Source organism: Pristiophorus japonicus, chromosome 5, assembly GCF_044704955.1.
Source record: "Pristiophorus japonicus isolate sPriJap1 chromosome 5, sPriJap1.hap1, whole genome shotgun sequence".
Taxonomy (NCBI): domain Eukaryota; kingdom Metazoa; phylum Chordata; class Chondrichthyes; family Pristiophoridae; genus Pristiophorus; species Pristiophorus japonicus.
The window spans coordinates 47,146,747-47,170,893 of NC_091981.1; the positions used below are offsets into that span (position 1 = coordinate 47,146,747).

Here is a 24,147-nt window from a genome sequence, read left to right on the forward strand (position 1 = left end):
CTGTGCTGCTGCGGCAACCTGTTATGTGCTATCTTGGCCTGCAAAAGAAAGGAAGCTTGGTGAGTCACAGTGCACTTATATATGTGGAAGAAATGCATTGGCAGCTTAAGCAGCTGTGATTCTAAGCAAAGAATCTAAGATCAGGCCCTCAAATATGGCACCAAGCTTATGGTCAACAGGGCTGTAGTGATACCCGCCCTCTTGTATGGCTCAGAGACTTGGACCGTATACAGTAGACACCTCAAATCTCTGGAGAAATACCACCAACGATGTCTCCGCACGATCTTGCAAATCCCCTGGGAGGACAGATGCACCAGCGTCAGTGTTCTCGATCAGCCAACATCCAGAGCATTGAAGCACTGACCACACTCGGCCAGCTCCGTTGGGTGGGCCACATTGTTCACATGCCCGACACAAGACTCCGAAAGCAAGTACTCTACTCGGAACTCCTACACGGCAAGTGAGCCCCAGGTGGGTAGAGGAAACATTTCATGGACACCCTCAAAGCCTCCTTGATTAAGTGCAACTTCCTCATCGACACCTCGGAGACCCTGGCCAAAGACCGCTCTAAGTGGAGGAAGAGCATCCGGGAGGGCGCCGAGCACCTCGAGTCTCGTCGCCAAGAGCATGCAGCAAACAAGTGCAGGCAGCAGAAGGAGCGTGCTGCAAACAAGACTCCCCCACCCACTCTTTCCTCTAACAACTGTCTGTCCCACCTGTGACAGAGCCTGTAATTCCCGTATTGGACTGTTCAGTCACCTGAGAACTCACTTTTAGAGTGGAAGCAAGTCTTCCTCAATTTTGAGGGACTGCCTATGATGATGATGTATGTGGAAGAAATGCATTGGTAGCTTAAGCAGCTATGATTCTAAACAAAGAATCAATTGAGGCAATAACTGTGAGTAGGCACACATCCTGAGTTAAATGCTGGTTTTGCTGAGGCTGCCTTGTAAGAGTTGTGGGAACAGACAGAGGCTCACAGGTTCATCGGTAACAGTTGGGGGAACATGTATTTACTTTGACCAGACGAATGAGGTTGGAGAACTTCTTGCGACACTGGGTGTGCGGTCGAGGACGGAGGTGCCCAACACCTCAGCAGCCACCTCTTCCCAGATAGCGCTGTGGAGCGGGCCTCCCCAACCTGCGAGAGAACATCTCCGCAAGTCGGGGCTATAAAAAGAGCTGGTGCGCTGGGCCCTGGGACATCGTAGGCCACCCCAACCTGAGAGAACATCTCCGCAGGTCAGAACTCCTACACAGCAAGCGAGCCCCAGCTTCCAGCGCGAGCTGACACTAATGTGTGACGGCTTCGAGGTGGGCGACTGGGTGACGTCATCAGGACCCAGGTGATGAGGGATCATGGCTGCGATTTGGTGGATGATCGTGACGGAGGTTCAGCGAATGTTTGGTGCAGAGGTGCGGCCAATGTTTGTGGCAGAGGAGCAGTGAAATATTGTGGCGGAGGTGCGGTGAATGTTGGTAGAGGGCCCAGGGCCAGCATGGGCCAGCCTACACTGCGATATGTGTCCGCACTAGGTCCATGCAGCAGAGCAGGTCTTCAGTCGTCTTGGTTAACCCTTGCCACTGGATAAAGGCCTAGCTTTGTCAAGCCCGTGTGGTGGCTGGTGTGCAATGGTCACCACATGTTAAAAAAAACCACGCACGGGCATCTTCCACTCCCTCAATTGGAGTTCAGGACTGGAACATCTGGTCCTTCATTGAAACATCTGTGAACTCATGTGGAAGCAAGTCATCCTCGTTTGAGGGACCGCCTATGATGATGACTGAACTGTGAGGAAGAGAATCAGCAGAATAAACCTGCAAGGCATCCCCTTTAAGAAGCCCAACAGGTTATGAGTGAATCAAACTCACCTGAAATTGGCTGCTCATTTCCACCAATGCCTCTGCATCGCCCCTCCAGCGCCACGTGGAGGCCATTTAGCGCTCAACAGTGCAGTTCTCCAATTTCCTGAACCAAGTGCCGAAATTACAAACTTCATCCCGCCCAGTGCTAACTTTTCAGCTAATTCGAATAATGCGCTCAAATTGCTGCAAGCAGTTGCAGAACCCCTCTTCCCGCATCAATCCTACCCACCCTTTTCAGCACGGGGCCCAATTATACTTACACAACCCATGGACCTACTGCCAGAAAAAAAACGTGCCAACCTTATTGATAGAAATGCTGAGTTGAGGCACATTTTGCTTTTCCTTAAATGTTAAGTGTGAGCCTGAGTGGGGTTTTAATGCAAGGCGCTGGTTTTGCGCCCCAGTTGTGGACTGTCCCCCTCCCCTTTTATAGGGGGCACTTGTAAATGATGGTTTTACTGCCCAAAAAAACCCACAAAAAACCCACAAAAATCACCAAAAAAAAAAGGGCAGTTGAAAAGTGTCTGGAGTGTCCCCCAAATCGGGGGGGCACTTGAACTAATATTTATTTTGTCTCCTATTAAGAGTTGTGGAGCTGGAGCGAGCGACCAGCAGGAGGCGCGTGTGTGTGTGCGCGCGAGTGACAAGTCGACACCGACTGCACGGCCAGAGGGGCTGAGATGGTGGAAAAGGCGGCAGCAGTAGCAGGCAGGTCAGTCACTGCTTCCTTTTACCCTCTTCAGAGTGAACCATTAATAATTAAACTGAACATCCTCACCATCTCCCCCAGGGAGAAAGAGAGAGGGGTTTGTTTTTAGTAATTAGAATCATTATAAACCGGGATCGGAATGATCTTGCACCCCCTCCCCTCGGTGTTTCTATTTGTTTGAATGGAGCTTTGTGCATTGCCCCCTCCCCTCCAGATTATATCACTACTTCCAGTTTGCAGCTGGGCCCTGGACTCTCTGCCTGCGTCCCTCTCCTTTCTAATCACCAGTTGCCGTCAGTCCCACTGCAACATCTCCCCCTCCGTGTGATTTTGGTCTCTTGCATTTATGACGGCTGCACGAGTTTGGAGATCTGTACATGCAGTGTCAGGGGGGGGGGGGAGGAGAGAGAGAGAGAGCCTGGGCTTTTGCAGACCGGGCCCTCGGCCAGCAACAGGGGCACAAACAGCAGAGTCAATCCACCCCACTGCATTGACTTCGTTGCAATGATTGCAACAATGCTGCATCCCCGCCCTAAACGGCTGGGAAATGGTTACAGAGCAGATCTTGACAAAAAGTGCACCCACCCACCCAGCAAAATGGTGCTGGCGCAGCGTAGCGCGTGCGGCTCAAGCCACGGGGAAAGCTCCGGGCAGAGCGGCGCGTGGGCAGCAGGGACTCCAGGGGAAGGAAGAGCAAAGTTTGGGCTGCAGCGCTGCTCTGAGGGTTGTTCTACTGCTCTGGTCCCCAAATTCGGACAAGACTAGTATTGCAGTCTGTCTGCATAATCGGACCAACCGACCAGGGGCGTGGAGTGGAAACTATCAGCATAATTTGGCTTCGGTTTTGACTTATTTGTGCAGCGTTTGGAGTAAAGCAGTTTTGGAGGCTTCCTTTTGGTTTCTGCTCACTGGGGTCTCCCAGTGCCTCTCGCTTTAATGCAACAACGGTCTGCTTAGTTGAGTCACAGGGAATGGAAAGTATGACCGTCTTTGCTGCAGAGGGGCTGTGCCCTATGCTGAAAGAATGACCCAATTAATTCCTTTTTTAAAAAAACCACAATAATCCTCCCAAGCACGTCTTTTTGGTTATTTTGAAGCACATTTTCTCGAGCTATAAAACCAAGCCGCTTGCAACTAGCTATAACACAAGTGCAAATTGGGGTCAGAGTGCTGTGGAGCAGAAGCCAGGAAGCTTTTATTGCTTGTTGGTGTGTTTTGAAGTGCAAAGTTATGCTTTTGAAAGAAATAGTTATGTGAATTATATTGATTCCTTTGAAATAGACACTTTGTTTATTTTCAGTTCCCGAGAAACAAACCAATTCATTGTTTCTCTTTTAAAAGTGAGACACTGGCCCGTTAAATAGTTGAGCCACTGCAGTTTGTAACAAATGTAATCGATTTTACAATGTTACTTCTTGTGACTTAAAAACAATTTAATTGTATTTAATTTGAAGAATAATTTTACTAATTGAAGTAGGGGGTTTGAAGAGAAGGGTCTCCAACCTTGAGACCACGGGCCTTGATGATCTGTGCTCGTGCATGTTGTGGCCCAGAGAAGTTTGGAACGGGATTATTGTTAGCATTGTTGTCCAGAGGTGGGTAAATCCTATATCAGACCATCTGTTTGTATCCACAACTCCAGATGTGTACACATTAATAGGAAAGTGGAATTAAACTTTGCTCTGAGCTCCATGAAGCACACCTACACTGTCCAGGAGGATAAAAAACTTCTCTTGGGATTTCCACATGCATTGTGCTTCACCTAACCTCACAATCCCCTGGCTGTTCATCTTACCAGCCTTGGCTCTGTGGTAGCACACTCACCTCTGAGTCAGCAGGTTGTGGGTTCAAGTCCCACTCCAGTATTTGAGCATATAACCTAGTTGAGACATTAAATCTACCCTCTCAGATGAACCTCTCCCATGGTACTAAAGCAAAATACTGTGGATACTGGAAATCTGAAATAAAATCAGAAAATGCTGGAAATTACCTTTTCATGAGTTATCTTTCCTTTTCTCCACAAATGCTGCCTGACTTGCTGAGTATTTCCAGCACTTTGTCTCTATCCCATGGTACAATTCGAAGATGTGCTGGATAGTTTGACCTGGTCAATATTTATTCCTTGCCCAACACCATGGAAATAGATTATGTGGTCATTATCTCATTGCTGTGTGTAAAATGGCTGCTGTATTTCCTACATTACAACAGTGACTAAACTTTAAAAGTACTTAATTGATTGTAAAGCACTTTGGGACATCCTGAGGTTGTGAAAGGTGCTATATAAATGCAAGTTCTTTCATTTTCCTTTATCCCAATGGAATTGAGCTGGCTTAACTCGACAATGCAAACTGCCTATTTAAAATAGGACCCTTTCCATTCCTTTCCTGACACAAATATTGATGGTGTCATCCCTTTAAAGGAAGAAACTTGACTGTTGCTGTGGGGCAAGCATTGCTTTTCCCCCGGCCTTTCTCAAAACAGGACGCTTGATTTGAGGGCATGTGAAGTTGGCTCTGTGTTGTCTGGTCTCGGGCGGACTCAGTGCGCATTTGGCGCTCACATGCTTTGGATCTCCCACCCCGAACCATTCTGTCTGTCTACCTTCCTGGCCATCTTTTTGACCAAGCTTTCATCTTCTAAACCTCCAGCAAAGATTTGGCACTTGCTCCTTTCCTACTGTGTGAAATGCCTTGCAATGTTTTTTCTCTATGTTGGAGGGACTGGTGCAAGTAGTTGACATCAGAGTGCTGGCAACAGAGAGGCAACTATCCCAAGTGCAGATTTTTTTTTAAAATAGTGTGTATATTCTGCATCAGGAGCAAAGGAATAGACCAAAGTTTATGGGGCCACGAGTGGTAGCCTCATTTTGTCCATCTTAAGGAATTGCTCCAAATAATAACTTACTATGTTAAAAGGGCTATATAAATGTAAGATGTCCCAAGGCTCTTGACAGGAATGTTGTCAGACAAAATTTGACACCGAGCCACGTAAGGAGATATTAAGACAGGTGGCCAAAAGCTTTGTCAAAGAGGTAGGTTTTAAGGAGTGTCTTAAAGAAGGAGAGAGAAGTGGAGAGGCGGAGAGGTTTAGGGAAGGAGATCGAGCTTAGGGCCCAGACAGTGGGTGAGTAGGTGAAGGAAATCTGGGTTGCACAAGCGGCTAGAATTGGAGGAACACGGAGACAAAGATAGGGAAGGGCAAGGCCATGGAGGGATTTGAACACACTGATGAGAATTTTAAATGAGAGAATCCTGGCCTCACTAGTTTTTTCAGATCACTGTTTAGTAAAACAGGGAATTAATTTTAGATCTGAACCCTGTTTAAGTTTAGATGATGCACTTTCCCCCCTTATCTTTTCTCCCCATTGCATTTTCTGAAGACAGTGACCTATGCTGAGGTGTGTGTGTGTGTGTGCTGCAGTGGCATTGTATTAACTATAATAGTTTGTCAGTAGTTGTCTAGTATCTTGTCATTCTTGTCTTTCGGATGAGACATTAAACAGAGTCTTCTCAACCAACACCCAAGAACAAATTATCTGGTCATTATCTCTCTGCAATTTACGGGAACTTGCTGTTTGCAAATTGATAGCCACGTTTCCTGCATTATAACAGTGACTACATTTCAAAAGTACTTCATTGGTCGTAAAGCATATTGGGCCATCCTGAGGTTGTGAAAGGCGCTATATAAATGCAAGTTTTTTCTTTCATGTGTGACTTTAAATAGTGACAGCATCCGACATTCACATTTGTGCTTCATGCAAGGGACTGCTGGATAATCATCAGGAGTAGGAATGCTGGCAGACAGTTGTTGCATTTCACTGCCTACCCACCCCGGCTGAACCTACCCATTTGCGACTGAACCTGGAACCTTCTCGCACTGTATGGCACCCAGCAGCGATCCTCGACGATACATTTGCTGAACCCCGCGTAAATGTGACTCCATTCCCACAGCAATGTGATTGACTCTTAACTGCCCTCTGAAGTGGGCTTGCCAGCCACTCAGTTGTATGAAACCACTACCAGTGCTTCACGAAGAAGGCCCACCACCCAGAGCAGCGAGGGATAGGCAATAAATGCCAGCCTTGCCAGTGACTCCCACATCCTGAGTGAATAAAATAAATAAACCAAAACGATAGAGAGATTATCTGTAGAAGTCACCAAGCTGTTCAAGAAACATCCCTGGGACAAGTGCAGGACTGCTTGTCAGTACTAGCCCTCATTATAAATCAAAGCGCCCAAGTTGCAACCTGCAGCTCTCGATGGATTAAAGTTAATTTGAATCAAATCCATGCACCTGTGTTAGGGGACCAGTCATGACCCTGACCTACTTTGAAAATTTATTTTATAGTCAACTTATAAGGAACGGAGTTTGAACTGTTTGCCTGGGTCATGTTGAGTTTCATCAGTCGGTTCTGAGAGTCACAATGCCACCGTTGCTCAAAATTTCAGAGGCAACAAAGGGACAAGCAACCCGCCTTTTGAGGCTTCGCCAATGTTGCTTTCAAACTAGCTTGAAAACTGTGCAGTTCAGAGAGAGCTGCAGAAAGTGTCGGAACCATTTCTGGTGGGCAGATTGGCACCTTCTGAACAGTTTAAATTAGAAACTGGTACAGGAAGTGGTGTGGGAGGGAGCATTAGTCTATTTTGGAAGCAGAGCTCGGAGTTGTGTTGGCCTTAAACCCCTGTGCTGCACTGACTTTGCATTGAATGTAACACTTTGGGAGTACTGAGTGGTATTTTATGAACAATTATGTCAAAATATATTGAAATGAACAACCAGAGAGGAGGAAGAAAGAAAAGTCTTGTTTTTTTTAAATTACCTTTTATTTCTTATGTTCTTATACAGAGAGCTGTTGCTTACATAAACTTGTATAAGCTATGCTGTGGTATAAATAGGTCTCTTTAGATTTTAGAAGGCTGCAGTGTGGTTTTCAAATGTTGTGGAACCGTTCCAGGAACTAGAATTTGAGACATTTTTAAGAGTTCAGTGTCATTCTGATCAAAAGCCCATGGAAGGGAGGACTAACAGTCAGGCTGAGCTTGTCTTGCCGAATTAGAGGATTTGCAAGTTCCAGGGCAGGCTCAGTTCCAGCAAAGAACCTGCTCCAAAAATCTTCACTTTGCATTGGAGGCCGCGGAGCATGTTTTGATAGTATTTTTGGCGCAGATGCAAGCTGTTGAATTTTGTATCACTGTGCTCCACACTCAATGCAAGTATGCTTTAAAAAAAAATGCTTTTGCAAGATGTGACCAGACTGTAATTTTTCATTTCTGAATGGTACTTTCTGGCACTGAATTTATAAAAAAAAAAAAAAAAAAAATTCTCCCTTCCTGTTAAGTATGTAAACCTATAAATACCATGTCTAACCACCAGCGGGCTTATCCCCTGGTGTCCCAAGGGATCCCACAATCCCTTGGAAGCACCTGTATATAAGGAGGCCTCACAGGCTGGAGAGGCACTCTGAGATCTGTAATAAAGGACTACGGTCACACCTTTTGAGCTTGCAGTATCTAGTCTGACTCTTTATTCAAGACATAACAACTGGCGACGAGATACAAATGACGAACCCCACCGCAACAATGCAGAGAACCATGGGCATCCTGAAGAAATTTTCGGACGGAGATGATTGGGAAACCTTTGTGGAGCGAATCGACCAATACTTTGTGGTCAACGAGCTGGAAGGAGAAGCGAACGCTGCCAAACGTTTGTGGGGCACCAAATATGGCCTCAAGAAAAATCTGCTCGCTCCAGCGAAACCCACGGACAAGTCGTACGATGAGTTCTGCACACTCATCCGGGAGCATCTAAATCTGAAGGAAAGCGTTCTGATGGCGAGGTATTGGTTCTACAAGTACAAGAGGTCTGAAGGCCAAGAAGTGGCGAGCTACGCCACCGAGCTAAGGCGCCTTGCAGGACATTGTGAATTTGAAGGACACTTGGAGCACATGCTCAGGGACAACTTTTACTTGGCATTGGCCATGAAGTAAACCTTTGACTGTAGAGACCCCAACCTTGAGTAAAGCCATAGCAATAGCCCAGGCGTTTATCGCCACCAGTGACAATACCAAACAAATTTCTCAACACATGAGAGCTGCTGCAAGTACTGTGACCAAAGTAACATTGTTTTCGAATAGAAATGTACAGGGCAGGACTTGCACGCCTGCAGCTACACGTCCACAGATGACTGAGTCCACCATCAAGGGTGGTGAATACAAGGCCATTAACACCTTATTGGCGCTGCGGGGGTGATCATTGTTTCTATTCGTGCTGCTTCAAAGGATACGTTTGCAAGGGCTGTGGAACAATGGGACACCTCCAACGAATGTGCAGGCGAGCTGCAAACCCTGCTAATCCTGCAAACCACCATGTTACAGAGGAGGATAGATCCACGACTGGCCTTGAGGCACCACAATTTATCTCAAGTCTTTTTGCTCATTATGGACTGGAGATCGAACTGGACAGGCTGCAACGAGAAGGCATCATTTCGCCGATCGAACTCAATGAGTGGGCCAGTCCGATTGTTCCAGTCCTCAAGGGAGACGGCACTGTCCGAATCTGTGGTGATTATAAAGTAACTATCAATCGTTTCTCACTGCAGGATCAATACCCGCAGACGACTTATTTTGCGACGCTGGCGGGAGGGAAAATGTTCACGAAGCTGGACTTGACCTTGGCCTATATGACGCAGATGCTGGAGGAATCATCGAAAGGCCTCACCTGCATCAACACGCACAAAGCTCTCTTAATTTACAACAGATGCCCGTTTGGGATTCAATCGGCCACGGTGATTTTTCAGAGGAAAATGGAAAGCTTGCTGAAGTCGGGCCCGCGCACCGTGGTCTTCCAGGATGCAGGATCTTGGTTACAACTTTTTTGGGGGGGACAAAATAAACATTAGATCAAGTGCCCACCCGATCTGGGTAACACTCCAGACACTTTTAACTGCCCTCTTTTTTTGGGGGGGGTTTTTTTGTGATTTTTTTTTTTGGGGCATTAAAATCATATATTTTACAAGTGCCCCCGATTAAAAGGGGAGGGGGACACTAAAACCGGCAATTAAAACAAATTAAACTTTAAAACATATAAAATCAAATTAAAATTTGGTTGCCGGGGGTAACGATGCACTCCAGTCCCTCCGGCGCCCACCTCTCGCGGAAACATCTTGGTTACAGGTCGGGACACAGTTGAGCACCTGCAGAACCTGGAGGAGGTTCTTAGTCGGCTTAATCGTGTGGGGCTCAGGTTAAAACGCTCGGTGCGTTTTCCTGGCTCTTGAAGTGGAGTTCCTGGGGAGAAGAATTGCGGTGGACGGCATCAGGCCCACCGATTCAAAGACGGAGGCAATCAAGAACGCATTGAGACCACAGAATGTGATGGAGCTGCGGTCATTTCTAGGACTCCTGAACTATTTTGGTAACTTCTTACCGGGTCTTAGCACATTGCTAGAACCCTGCACTCTTTACTGCGTAAAGGAGATGAATGGGTATGGGGTAAAAGCCAAGAAAATGCCTTTGAGAAATCTAGGAATCTGTTATGTTCAAACAAATTACTTGTATTGTATGATCCATGTAAACATTTGGTACTAGCATGTGATGCGTCATTGTACGGGGTCGGGTGTGTATTGCAACAAGCTAATGAATTTGGGAAATTGCAACCGGTTGCAAATGCGTCCAGAAGTCTGTCTAAGGCCGTGAGGGCCTACAGTATGATCGAAAAAGAAGTGTTAGCGTGTGTTTACGGGATAAAGAAAATGCATCAATGTCTGTTCGGGCTCCAATTTGAATTGGAAACTGACCATAAGCCACTTACATCCCTCTTTTCTGAAAGCAAGGGGATAAATACGAATGCATCGGCCTGCATCCAGAAATGGACGCTCACATTGTCCGCATACAAGTACGCCATCCGCCACAGGCCAGGCACAGAAAACTGTGCCGATGCTCTCAGTAGGCTGCCACGGGTGGAGATGGCATAGCTCGCAGATTTAGTCATGGTAATGGAAGCATTTGAGAGTGAGCAATCACCTGTCACTGCCCGACAGATTAGAACCTAGACGAGCCAGGCCCCCTTACTGTCCTTAGTAAAAACTGTGTGCTACACGGGAGTTGGTCTAGTAATGCAGGAGGAAATAAAGTCATACCAGTGGCACAAAGATGAAATGTTTATACAGGCAGACTGCCTCCTATGGGGTAATCGGGTAGTGGTGCCAAAAAAGGGCAGGGACATTTTCATCAGTGATCTCCACAGCACCCACCCAGGCATCGTAATGATGAAAGCGATAGCCAGATCCCACGTGTGGTGGCCCAGTATCGATGCAGACTTAGAGTCCTGCGTGCACAAATGTAATACATGTTCACAGTTAAGCAATGCATCCAGGGTGGCGCCACTAAGTTTATGGTCCTGGCCCTCCAAACCGTGGTCCAGAGTCCATGTCGACTATGCAGGCCCATTCTTCGGAAAAATGTTCTTAGTGGTTGTAGATGCATACACCAAATGGATTGAATGTTAGATAATGTCGACAAACAAGTCCGCTGCTACCATTGAAAGCCTACAGGCCATGTTTGCCACACATGACCTGCCTGATGTCCTTGTAAGTGTCAATGGACCGTGCTTTACCAGTGCCGAATTCAAGGAATTCATGACCCGCAATGGGATCAAACATGTCACATCTGCCCCGTTTAAACTAGCGTCCAATGGTCAGGCAGAACGAGCAGTTCAAACAATCAAGCAGAGCTTGAAAATAGTAACAGAAGGCTCACTGCAGATTCGCTTATCCTGAGTGCTGCTTCGTTACCGCACAAGACCCCACTCGCTCACTGGGGTCCCTCCCGCTGAACTGCTCATGAAAAGGGCACTTAAGACAAGGCTCTCATTAGTTCACCCTGATCTACACAAACAGGTAGAGAACAGGCAGCTTCAACAGAATACATATCATGATCGTGCAAATGTGTCATGTGAAATTTAGATAAATGATCCTGTATTTGTGTTGAACTATGAACAAGGTCCCAAGTGGCTTCCTGGCACTGTTTTGGCCAAAGAGGGGAGTAGGATATTTGTGGTCAAACTCTCAAATGGATTCACCTGCAGGAAACACTTGGACCAAACCAAATTCAGATTTACAGACTATCCAGAACAACCCACAATAGACTCCACCTTTTTCAACCCTCCAACACACAAAGTGGCAACTGACCCAGTGGCTGACCACGAAGCAGAACCCATTACCCGCAGCAGCCCAGCAAGGCCAGCTGCGCAGCCCAGCGAGGGCCCAACAAACGACTCACCGAAACCAGCATTTGCACCGAGACGATCAACCAGGGAAAGTAAGGCCCCAGATCGACTCACATTGTAAACAGTTACACTATTGACTTTTGGGGGGGGGAGGGGGGGGGGGAGTATTGTTGTGTATATAAACCTGTAAGTACCATGTCTAACTACCAGATGGCTCATCCCCTGGAGTCCCAAGGGATCCCACAATCCCTTGGGAGCACCTGTATATAAGGAGGCCTCACAGGCTGGAGAGGCACTCTGAGATCTGTAATAAAGGACTACGGTCACATCTTACTTTGAGCTTACAGTATCTAGTCTGACTCTTTATTCAAGACTTAACATTTCCCTTTATCCCTACAGGAAAATGTTTGACCTCCCATTGGTCCCACCCCACATTGCCAAGGCTGGTTTACAAACTTAGTTTGTGTTAGTACATGGTCACAAGCATGCAACTCATCCCTTCTGTGGTGGAGCGTAACGTTAAGATTCGGAAAAGAGACGTTACACGGCATTAATTCTTTTGCAGTCATTGTTCAAAATCTGCAAAGTTTTCAAGCACACTTAAAGAAACAAATTTAACAAACTTGTGAAATTAAACAGCAACGAGGGTACTTGTGTGCATGACAGTGCCGTCATATGAGACGGGACTAGATTCTGACTAGATTTCCGGCCACATATTCGCGGCACAACTAAAACCGTCTATTTCCACCGCTGTAACATTGCCCATCTCCGCCCCTGCCTCACCTCATCTGCTGAAACCCTCATCCATGCCGTTGTTACCTCTAGACTTGATTACTGGAAACTCACTCCTGGCTGGCCTCCCACATTCTACCCTACGTAAACTTGAGGTCATCCAAAACTGGGCAGCCCGAGTCCTAACTCGCACCAAGTCTCACCCATCACCCCTGTGCTTGCTGACCTACATTGGCACCTGGTTAAGCAATGCCTCGATTTCAAAATTTTCTTCCTTGTTTACAAATCCCTCCATGGTCTCGCCCCTCCCTATCTCTGTAATCTCCTTCAGCCTCACAACCCCCTGAGATGTCTGCACTCATCAAATTCTGACCTCTTGAGCATCCCTGATGATAACTGCTCAATCATTGGTGGCCATGCCTTCAGCTGCCTGGGCCCCAAGCTCTGGAACTCCCTCCCTAAACCTCTCCGGCTCTCTACCTCTCTTTCCTCCTTTAAGACGCTCCTTAAAACTTACCTCTTTGACGAAGCTTTTGGTCATCTGCTGTAATTTCTTCGTATGCGGTTCGGTGTCAAATGTATTTGTTTTGTCTTATAACACTCCTGTGAAGTGCCTTGGGTCGTTTTACTACGTTAAAAGCGCTATATAAATACAAGTTGTTGCATGAACTATAAAATAAACTAATTCTTCTTCTGCATGCCCCATCCATTCACCTCATCATTGGCGATCGTGCCTTCAGCTGCCAATGCACCATGCTCTCGAATCCCACACCCTTAAACCTCTCTGATTCTCTACCTCATTCTCCTCGTATAAGACCCTCCTTAAAACCCACATCTTTGACCAAGCCGTTGGGCACTCCAACTAATATCTTCATTTGCTTGCCATCCAATCTTTTGATTATGTCCATGTGAAATACCTTGGAACTTTTTTCTACCTTAAAGGCGCTAAATAGATGTAAGTTGTTGTAAATAGCTTTTGCTGTTCGTGCTTATGCTGTTTGTGTTCAGAAGAAGGTTATATGATCTGCCCTTGACAAGAGTTCATGCTCCCATGATTGATCATTGAATTTGATCGCTCAGGCATACAGACCAAGAAGCCCCAGTTTTGGCTTCTGGGTCTGTGCTGACTTCACTGATTTTAGTTATGGTTGTGGTAAAGGTGCTACAGTTGGTGTAAGTGACCCTGGGTTTGGGGAGGAGAAAATGGCCAGGACTCTTGGTCCTGATTGCTATCCAGTTTGGAACTAGATGTTGGATGAGTACAGGATTGGGCAGAGCTGAAATGCCCCTGTAGTCAAGTGGCCAATGGATATTTACCATCAAGGCTCACACAGAAGATAAGGACCCATAGGTAGGTACTGGAGGGTTTCTGATGCCCATGGAACTTGATCTCAACAAAGGACTTGAGACCTTTTAGAGAAGAGTGGAAATTTGCCCAAAAAGATGGTGGTGGGGGGGTGGAGTGGCGGCGGCAGCAGGAGGGAAAAAAAGCTTCATGAACACACGTATGCCGATTTATGAAAATCTGTTGAGCAGTAATTTCATTTGCCTGTGATCTAGAATTGGATATTCTGATCATAATCTTTAATTCCTGACACTGGCAGCATGAACATCTTTCATTTCACTGCCCTAAGTTTTCACTCTTCCAAACAGCTGCCGTTAATATAGAAACATAGAAAATAGGAGCAGTAGCAGGCCATTCGGCGCTTCGAGTCTGCACCGCCATTCAATATGATCATGGCTGATCCTTTATCTCAGCACCATATTCCTGCTTTTTCCCCATACTCCTTGAGGTCTTTTAGGTCTAAAAATATTATCTATCTCCCTCTTAAATATATTCAATGACTTGGCCTCCACAGCTTTCTGTGGTTAAGAATTCCACAGGTTCACCACTCTCTAAGTGAAAAAATTTCTCCTCATCTCGGGTCCTAAATTTCCTTCCCTATATCCTGAGACTGTGACCCCTTGTTCTAGACTTCCCAGACAGGGGAAACATCCTCCCCGCATCCAGTCTATCCAACCCAGTCAGAATTGTATACGTTTCAATGAGATCCCCTCTCATTCTTCTAAACTCTAGTGAATACAGGCCTAGTCGACCCAATCTCTCCTCATACAACAGTCCTGTCACCCCAGGAATCAATCTGGTGAACCTTCGCTGCACTCCCTCTATGGCAAGTATATCCTTTCTTGGGTAAGGAGACCAAAACTGCACACAATACTCCAGGTGCAGTCTCACCCAAGGCCCTGTATAACTGTAGTAAGACATCCTTGCTCCTGTACTGCTTGCTGTACCTGCATGTTTGCTTTCAATGACTGGTGTACAAAGACACCCAGGTCCCTCTATACATCGACACTTCCCAAGCCATCACCCTTTAAATAATACTTTGTCTTTATGTTTTCCCTACCAAAGTGGATAACTTCACATTTATCCATGTTATACTGCATCTGCCATGTGTTTGCCCACTCACTCAACCTATCTAAATCGCCTTGCAGCATCTTTGCATCCTCCTCACAACTCTCAATCGCACCTAGTTTTGTGTCATCAGCAAACTTGGAAATATTACATTTGGTTCCCTCATTCAAATCATATATATATATATATTGTGAATAGCTGGGGCCCAAGCACTGATCCCTGTGGTACCCCACTAGTCATAGAAACATAGAAACATAAAAAATAGGTTACAGGAGAGAGCAATTCGGCCCTTCGAGCCTGCACCACCATTCAATATGATCATGGCCGATCATGCAACTTCAGTACCCCATTCCTGCTTTCTCTACATACCCCTTGATCCCTTTAGCCGTAAGGGCCACATCTAACTCTCTTTTGAATATATCCAACGAACTGGACTCAATAACTTTCTGTGGTAGAGAATTCCACAGGTTCACAATTCTGAGTGAAGAAGTTTCTCCGCATCTCGGTCCTAAATGGCTTACCCCTTATCCTTAGACAATGACCCCTGGTTCTGGACTTCCCCAACATCGGGAACCTTCTTCCTGCATCTCACTTGTCCAATCCCGTCAGAATTTTATATGTTTCTATGAGATCCCCTCTCATTCTTCTAAATTCCAGTGAATATAAGCCTAGTCGATCCAGTCTTTTTTCATATGTCAGTTCTGCCATCCTGGGAATCAGTCAGGTGAACCTTCGCTGCACTCCCTCAATAGCAAGATGTCCTTCCTCAGATTAGGAGACCAAAACTGTACACAATATTCAAGGTGTTGCCTCACCAACTGCAGTAAGACCTCCCTGCTCCTTTACTCAAATCCTCACGCTATGAAGGCCAACATGCCATTTGCCGCCTTCACCGCCTGCTGTACCTGCATGTCAAATTTCAATGACTGATGTACCATGACACCCAAGTCTCGTAGCACCTCCTCTTTTCCTAATCTGTCACCATTCAGATAATATTCTGCCTTCCTGTTTTTGCCACCAAAGTGGATAACCTCACATTTATCTACATTATACTGCATCTGTCATGCATTTGCCCACTCACCTAACCTGTCTAAGTTACCCTGCAGCCTCTTAGCATCCTCCTCACAGCTCACACCGCTACCCAGCTTAGTGTCATCTGCAAACTTGGAGATATTACATTCAATTCCTCTAAATCATTAATATAAGTCACTGCTCACCACCTCAAAAAAGGACCGTTTATTCTTACTCCTGTTTCCTGTCAGTTAACCAATTTTCAATCCATGCCAATACATTACCCCCAATCCTATGTGCTTTAATTTTGCACATTAACCTCTTATGTGGCATTTTAACAAAAGCCTTCTGAAAATCCAAATACATTACATCCACTAGTTCTCCCTTATAAATTCTATCAGTTACATCCTCAAAAAACTCCAGTAGGTTTGTCAAAAGTGATTTTCCTTTCATAAATCCATGTTGACTTTGTCTAATCTCGTTGATATTATCTAAGTGTGCCGTTATCACATCCTTTTAATAGACTCTAGCATTTTCCCTACTACTGATGTTAGGTTAACCGGTCTGTTGTTCCGTGTTTTCTCTCTCCCTCCTTTTTTAAATAGTGGTGTTACATGTTCCACCTTCTAATCGGCAGGAACTGTTCCATAATCTATAGAATTTTGTAAGATGACAACCAATGCATTTACTATTTCCATGGCCACCTCTTTTAGTACTCTGGGATGCAGATCATCAGGTCCTGGGGATTTATCGGCCTTCAGTCCCATTAGTTTCTCCAGCACTATTTTTTTACTAATCATTTCCTTTAATTCCACTTGCTCAATAGACCCTTGGTTCCCTAGCATTTTTGGGACGTTATATGTATCTTCTTCCGTGAAGACAGAACCAAAGTATTTATTTAATTGTTCTGCCATTTCCTTGTTCCCCATTATAAATTCTCCTGTTTCTGTCTGTAAAGGACCTACATTTGTCTTCACTAATCTTTTTCTTTTTACGTACTTGTAGAAATTTTTGCAGTTGGTTTTTATGTTCCTTGCAAGTTTACTCTCATACTCTATTTGTCTCCTCTTAATGGCCCCAAGTTTCGTGCCGCGGCGAAAACGCCGCACCTTCGAGCTGGGCGCCTGTTTTTCGCGCCGAAAACTGCGCCTAAAAAAAAGTCCGATATTCTCGAGCTCCTTGGAACTCGATGTCTGCTTGGCGCGGCGTGCTCTTCGCAGCAGGGGGCGGAGCCTAACACTCGCGCCGATTTTCTAAGTAGCAGGGGGCGGGTACAATTTAAATTAGCCTTCGTGGTGCCGGCAACCCTGCGCATGTGCGTTGGAGCGTGCGCGCACGCGCAGTCTCACACAAACATTGGCACTCGGCCATTTTTAAAAATACTGCAGAAAAAGTGATTATTTGTTTCTTGGACCCCTGCAAAGGCTTGTAATTTAATTTTTTTTGATATTTCTGTGTGTGAGGGAGTGCTTTTAGCAGCACTGCTGAATAAATCACCTGCTGAAATCAGTGAGTTCAGCTTTTCACTGCTAAACTTGCAGAACCGGTGCTGCATTGGTGCATGCAAATTAAGGACTGTGTGTTTGGAGAAATAAGAGTGCCAATTCAACTTTGCAATAATACATGGTGTTGACAATGCAGCACCCATTCTGCAAATTTAAAGATAAAACTGTCGATGTGGCTGCCTCTCCCTGTCCAAATGGCCTCAGTCCCCCTCACAGCTCGAAGGCTGCTGCTGTATCTTCGGCTGCCGGCCAGCCACTGACGCCGCCCCTAAAGCGTGGCCGAATGGCCTCAAGCACCATAAAGAGCTGCGTGTGTCAGGTGTTGATTCTTCGGCTGCCGGCCAGCCACTGACGCCGCTGATATCCTATGGCCGAATGGCCTCACGTCGGTCCGCTGCTGATTCTTTGGCTGCCGGTCAGCCACTGATGCTGCTGATATCTCATGGCCGAATGGCCTCGGGTCCGTCAGGTGCTGCTTTTTCATGGCCAGCCACGAAGAGAATGAAGGCCTGCCTCAAGCACTGCAGCTCAGCTCGAAGCTTGCTGCCGCTGCCGTCGAGACACTGACGCCACACCGCTGCCTGTCTCCAACATGAAAGACCTGCCTGAAGCACTTTCACACAGATAGGAACATGGTTTATTTAATCTTTTCTTTGCTTATAAATTTTTATTCAGGTTGGATTTATTTGTATAATATTTGTATAAGTATAACTAAGGATTGATTGTAGAATTTAATGACTTCCCTTCCCCCCCCCCCCCCCCCCCACCTCGTTCCTACGCCTGATTTTCTAAAGTGTAGACAAGGTTTTTTTCTAGCGTACAAAAATCTTCACTTAATCCATTCTAAGTTAGTTTGGAGTAAGTTTTCACTCACGAAACTTTGAAATCAGGCGTAAGTGGCCGGACATGCCCCCTTTTGAAAAAAAAATTCTGTTCCAAAGTGAAACTGTTCTAACTGACTAGAACTGGAGCAAACTAAATGTGGAGAATTCCGATTTCTAAAGATACTCCGTTCTACACCAGTTGCTCCTAAAAATCACGAGCAAATCATGTGGAAACTTGGGGCCATAAAATCTCTTGGTCCTTTTTTGCTGACTGCTCCCAAACCTCAGGCTTGCTACTTTTTGTGGCAACTTTGTATAACTCCTCTTTGAATCTAATACTATCCTTAATTTTTTTTGTTAGCCATGGTTGGGCCACTATTCCTTTTGTGTTTTTATGTCAGAAAGGAATGTATAACTGTTGCAATTCATGCATTCATTCCTTAAATGTTAGCCATTGCCTATCCACCGTCATGCCTGTTAATGAATCTTCCCAATTTATCATAACCAATTCATTCCTCATACCTTCGTAGTTTCCTTTATTTAGATTTAGGACCCTAGTTTCTGATTGGACTACTTCACTTTTCATCTTAATAAAGAATTCAATCATGTTATGGCCACTCTTCCCTAAAGGACCCCCTTCTCATTACACAATACCCAATCTAGGTTAGCCTGTTCCCTAGTAGGCTCCTCAACATACTGGTCTAAAAAACCATCTTGTACACACTCCAAGAATTCATCTGCCACAGTATTATTATTAATTTGGTTTGGCCAGTTTATATGTAGATTAAAGTCACCTACGATTACTGTAGTACCCTTGTTACATGCATCACTAATTTCCTGTTTGATGCCGTCTTCTACACTACCACTACTGTTTGGAGGCCTATAGACAACTCCCACCAATGTTTTCTGCCCCTTTAGCTCCACCCAGACTGATTCTACATCTTGATTTTCTGAGCCAATATCCTTTCTCACTCTTGCTCTGATTTCATCCTGTACTAACAACGCCGCACCACCCTCTCTTCCTTTTTGACTGTCCTTCCTAAATATCGAATATCCTTGGATACTCCGTTCCCAACCCTGGTCACTCTGCAACCATGTCTCCGTAATTGCAACTATATTCATTTACATCTATTTGCGCTGTTAATTCGTCTGCCTTATTACAGATGCTTCGTGCATTCAGATACAATGCTTTCAGATTTGTCTTTTTAACATTATTAGACATCTTAACATTATTTTGTACAATAGCCCTATTTGGCTCATCGCTATTTTTTCTTACCTGGATTCTTTGTTAGTGCACTCTTTTGTTTGTATGCTCTGTCCCTTTCTGACATAATCTGGTTATCCTTACCACATTCCTGCATTGCTTCCTTTTCTTTTCTCTTTAGCATTCTAGATTTCTCTCCCCCCCATCCTCCCACCTCCCCACCCCCTCTATTTAGTTTAAAGCCCTGTGATTTATAAAACTGCCACCACTGTCAGATATATGGTTTATACCGTTTGCCACTCTGTTGGTGTGCTGCTCCTCTACTTCCAAGATCATGATTTTCTCAATTTCTTGCTCTCTCATTCCCAGGTCAACAGATATAAATGGTTCTTCCTTATCTGTTTGACTAGATAATCCCATTCAAAATAAACATCCTCAATTTTATGCTACTGCACAGCATTTACCAGCTGAGGGGCAGACAGGCCACTTGTCTCCCATCCCTTGCCAGTACTGTAAGTAGAAGATAGGAACAGGATTAGGTCCTTCAACACCTCAAGCCTGTTCCATCGTTCCATGAGGTCGCAGCTGACCTGTTTCTTAGCTCCATTTACCTGCCTTTGTTCCATATCCTTTAATACACTTACTTAACAAAAATCTATCAATCTCAGTTTTGAAAATTTCAAGAATATGTTTCAACATATTTAGCGAGTGTCCCTTTGTCTTTTTCCCATCTCTACCTTTTCAAGCTAGGAATTTGCAGGTGAGTGTATATATCCTCTGTTCAGTGCCTTCCTCCTGGCTCACCATTGAGATCGGAAACTTGCCATTCGCTACCCCGCTCCTAAATTTAATATGTTGACCAGTAATATTTGAGGTATCTTTTCTCATTTTATTGCTAAGAATATTAATTGTTAAATGTCACTGCATACATAGTTTGCACAATGCTTCTGGAAGAATGTGTTGGATACACAGGTACAGGGGATAGTATAGTTGGGGATAGATACTGTTCTTTACAGCAGTGACCAGGAGTTCTGAAGGTTGTGTTACCTGCCGGGTGCCAGGGTTAAGGACATCTCCTCTCGGCTGAAGAAGAACTTGGAGGGGGAGGATCCAGTTGTCGTGGTCCACGTAGGAATGAATGACATAAGTAGAACTAGGAATGAGGTTACGCTGAGGGAGTTTTTAGGAGCTAGGATGCAAATTAATAAGCAGAACCTCAAAGGTAATAATCTCTGGATTATACCAGAGCCACATGCAAATTGACAAGGTAAAACAGATCAGTGAGTTGAATGAAGAGTGGTTTGGGAAGCAGGGGTTTTGATTCATGGGGCACTGGCACCAGTACTGGAGAAAAAGAGGGAGCTGTTCTGTTGGGATGGGCTCCACTTAACCAGGCTGGAGCCAGTGTCCTGGTGATTAGATTAACTAGGGCTGTAGATAGGGCTTTTCACTAAAAGGGGAGATGTGGGGGGATTCAGTTGAAGGGAAATTTATAAATCTGAAGAGAAATGTAAGGCCATAGAGCAATGCAGTGATTTGGGTAAAGATAAACAGAGTGCGACAGGAAGAGACAGAGTTTAACAATAATAGTGCATCAACGAATGAGGTCAAATCATGGAAAAATAGTAAAAAGTTAAAATTAAAGGCTCTTTATCTGTAATAAGACAAAAGAATGAATAGTACAACAAGGGGGGGGTGGTGGTTCCATGGGGCGATTCCATGGAGGGATTTGTAAACAAGAATGAGAATTTTGAAATTGAGGTGTTGCTTAACTGGGAGCCAATGTAGGTCAGCGAGCACAGGGGTGATGGGTGAACGAGCCTGATGCGAGTTAGGACACGGGCAGCCGAGTTTTGGATGACCTCAAGTTTATGTAGGGTAGAATGTGGGAGGCCAGCCAGGGTTGGAGTAGTCAAGTCTAGAGGTAACAAAGGCATGAATGAGAGTTTCAGCAGCAGATGAGCTGAGGCAGGGGTGGAGACGGTCAATGTTACGGAGGTGGAAATAGGCGATTTTAGTTATGCCGCGGATATGTGGCCGGAAGCTAATTTCAGGGTCAAATATGACAAATAGCGATAAATGGGTTTGGTCTAATTGCCAATACAGAGACGTGGTTGCATGATGACCAAGGTTAGGAATTAAATATTCCAGGGTACTTTAAGTTTCAAAAAGACAGACAAAATGGTAAAAGAGCGGGGTAGCCCTGATAATAAAGGATGACATAAGGACAGTAGTGAGGATGGACCTTGGCTCCGGAGAGCAAGTAGTAGAATCAGTATGGATGAAAATAAGAAATAACTAGGGGCAGAAAACACTGGTAGGAGTAGTTTCTAGTCCCCCTAACAGTAGCTACACTGTTGGAGAGAGTATTAATCAAGAAATAAGAGGAGATTGTAAGTAGGGTAATGCAATAATCATGGGGGAACTTTAATTTTCATATTGACTGAACAAATCAGATTGGCCAATGTAGTTTGGAGGACGAGTTCATGGAATGTATTCTAGACAGTTTCTTAGAACAATACGTCGTGGAACCAACCAAGGAAGAGGCTATTTTAGATTTGTCTTGTTTAATGAGACAGGTTTAATTAATAATCTCATAGTGAGGGATCTCTGGGGGAAAGTGCTCATAATATGATAAAATGTTACGTTGAGTTCGAGAGTGACATACGTAAGTCCGAAACTAGAGTATTAAACTTAAATAAAGCTCATTAATGATGGACTTACCAGTGATGCCCATATCCCGGAATGAATTTTTAAAAAAGAGGTATTAGGGTTGAGTTGGCTATGGTAGATTGGGAAATTAGATTACAAGGTATGATGGTAGATAAGCAATGGCGAACATTTAAATAAATATTTCATAATTCTCAATGAATATACATTCCAATGAGAATAAAAACTCCATGGGAAAAGTGATCCATCCGTGGCTAACTAAAGAAGTTAAGGATCGTATTAGATCAAAAGAAGAGGCGTATAATGTTGCCACGAAGAGTGGTAAGCCTGAGGATTGGGAGAGTTTTAGAAACCAGCAAAGGATGACCAAAAAATTGATAGAGGGAGAAAATAGAATATGAGAGTAAACTATCAAGAAATATAAAAAGAGATTGTAAAAGCTTCTACAAGTATGTAAAAAGAAAGAGAGTAGAAAAAGTAAGCATTGGTCCCATAGAGGCTGAGACAGGAGAAATTATAATGGGGAGTAAGGAAATGGCAGAGACGTTAAACAAATATTTTGTATCTGCCTTCACAATCGAAGATACAAAAAGCATACCAGAAATAGTGAGGAACCAAGGGTCTACTGAGAGTGAGGAACTTAAAGTAATTAATATCAGTAAAGAAAAAAGTAGTGGAGAAATGAATGGGACTAAAAGATGACAAATCCCCTGGTCCTGATGGCCTACATACTCGGGTTCTAAAAGAGCTGGCTGCAGAGTTAGTGGATGCATTGGTTGTGACCTTCCAAAATTCCCTAGATCTGGAATGATCCCAGTGGATTGGAAGGTAGAACATAAGAATTAGGAACAGGAATAGGCCATCTAGCCCCTCGAGCATGCTTCGCCATTCAACAAGATAGCAAATGTAACACCGCTATTTAAGAAAGTAGGGAGAAAGAAAATCAGGAGCTACAGGTCACTTAGCCAGACATCAGTCATTGGGAAAATGTTGGAATCCATTATTAAAGAAGTGGTAACTGGGCACTTAGAAAATCGGGCAGAATCAACATGGTTTTTTTGAAAGAGACATTGAGGGGTTGACAAATCTATTAAGAGTTTTTTGAGGGTGTAACAAGCAGGGTAGATAAGGATGTAGTACATTTGGATTTTCAAAAGGCATTCGATAAGGTGCCATGTGAAGGGTTGCTACACAAGATAAAGGGCTCATAGGGTTGTGATAATATATTAGCATGGATTAGGGATTGGTTAAAAGACAGAAAACAGAGTAGGAATAAACAGGTCATTTTCAGGTTGGCAGAGGTGGCACAAGGATCAGTGCTGGGGCCTCAGCTATTTACAATCTATATTAATGACTTTGATGAAGGAACTGAGTGTAGGTATTCAGGTTTGCTGACGATATAAAACTAGGTGGGAAAATAAACTGAGGAGCACACGTAGTCTGGTGGTGGGCACGAAGTTGGCAGATGGAGTTACAATATGGGGAACTGTGAGGTTACTCATTTTGGTAGGAAGAATAGGAAAACAACATTTTTTTAAATGGTGAAAAATTATTATGTTGGTGTTAAGAGGGACCACGTGGGTGCTAAGGGACTGCTGCCTTGTCAGAAGTGCCATCTTTCAGATTAGACAGTAAATCATGTTCAGGGTGGAATGTAAAATATCCCATGGTCCTATTTGAAGAAGAACAGGGAGTTATTCTGGTGCCCTGGCCAACATTCATCCCTCAATCAACACCACCAAAACAGATTAACTGGTCATTTATCACAGTGCTGTTTGTGGGACCTAGCTGTAGGTAAATTGGCTGCTGCATTGAATGGCGGTGCAGGCTCGAAGGGCCGAATGGCCTACTCCTGCACCTATTTTCTATGTTTCTATGCATTACAACAGTGACTACAAAAGTAATTTATTGGCTGTGAAGTGTTTTGAGACATTTTGAAGTTGTGAATATGCTATATAAATACAGGTTTGTCCTACCTTCCATCCGTC

At 44.6% G+C, this 24,147-nt stretch overlaps 1 protein-coding gene across 2 annotated transcripts in view; it reads left to right on the forward strand.

The window, feature by feature from the left end:
• The first annotated feature begins 2,543 nt into the window (after positions 1 to 2,543).
• elmo1 (engulfment and cell motility 1 (ced-12 homolog, C. elegans)) overlaps positions 2,544 to 24,147 on the forward strand; it is a 351,421-nt gene continuing 329,817 nt past the window's right edge. The window contains exon 1 of one of the 2 annotated variants that reach the window (XM_070880592.1): positions 2,544 to 2,578. The gene's annotated coding sequence lies outside the window, so the exon portion shown is untranslated. The remainder of the gene's footprint in view (positions 2,579 to 24,147) is intronic. The other variant, XM_070880596.1, reaches the window with a different exon arrangement.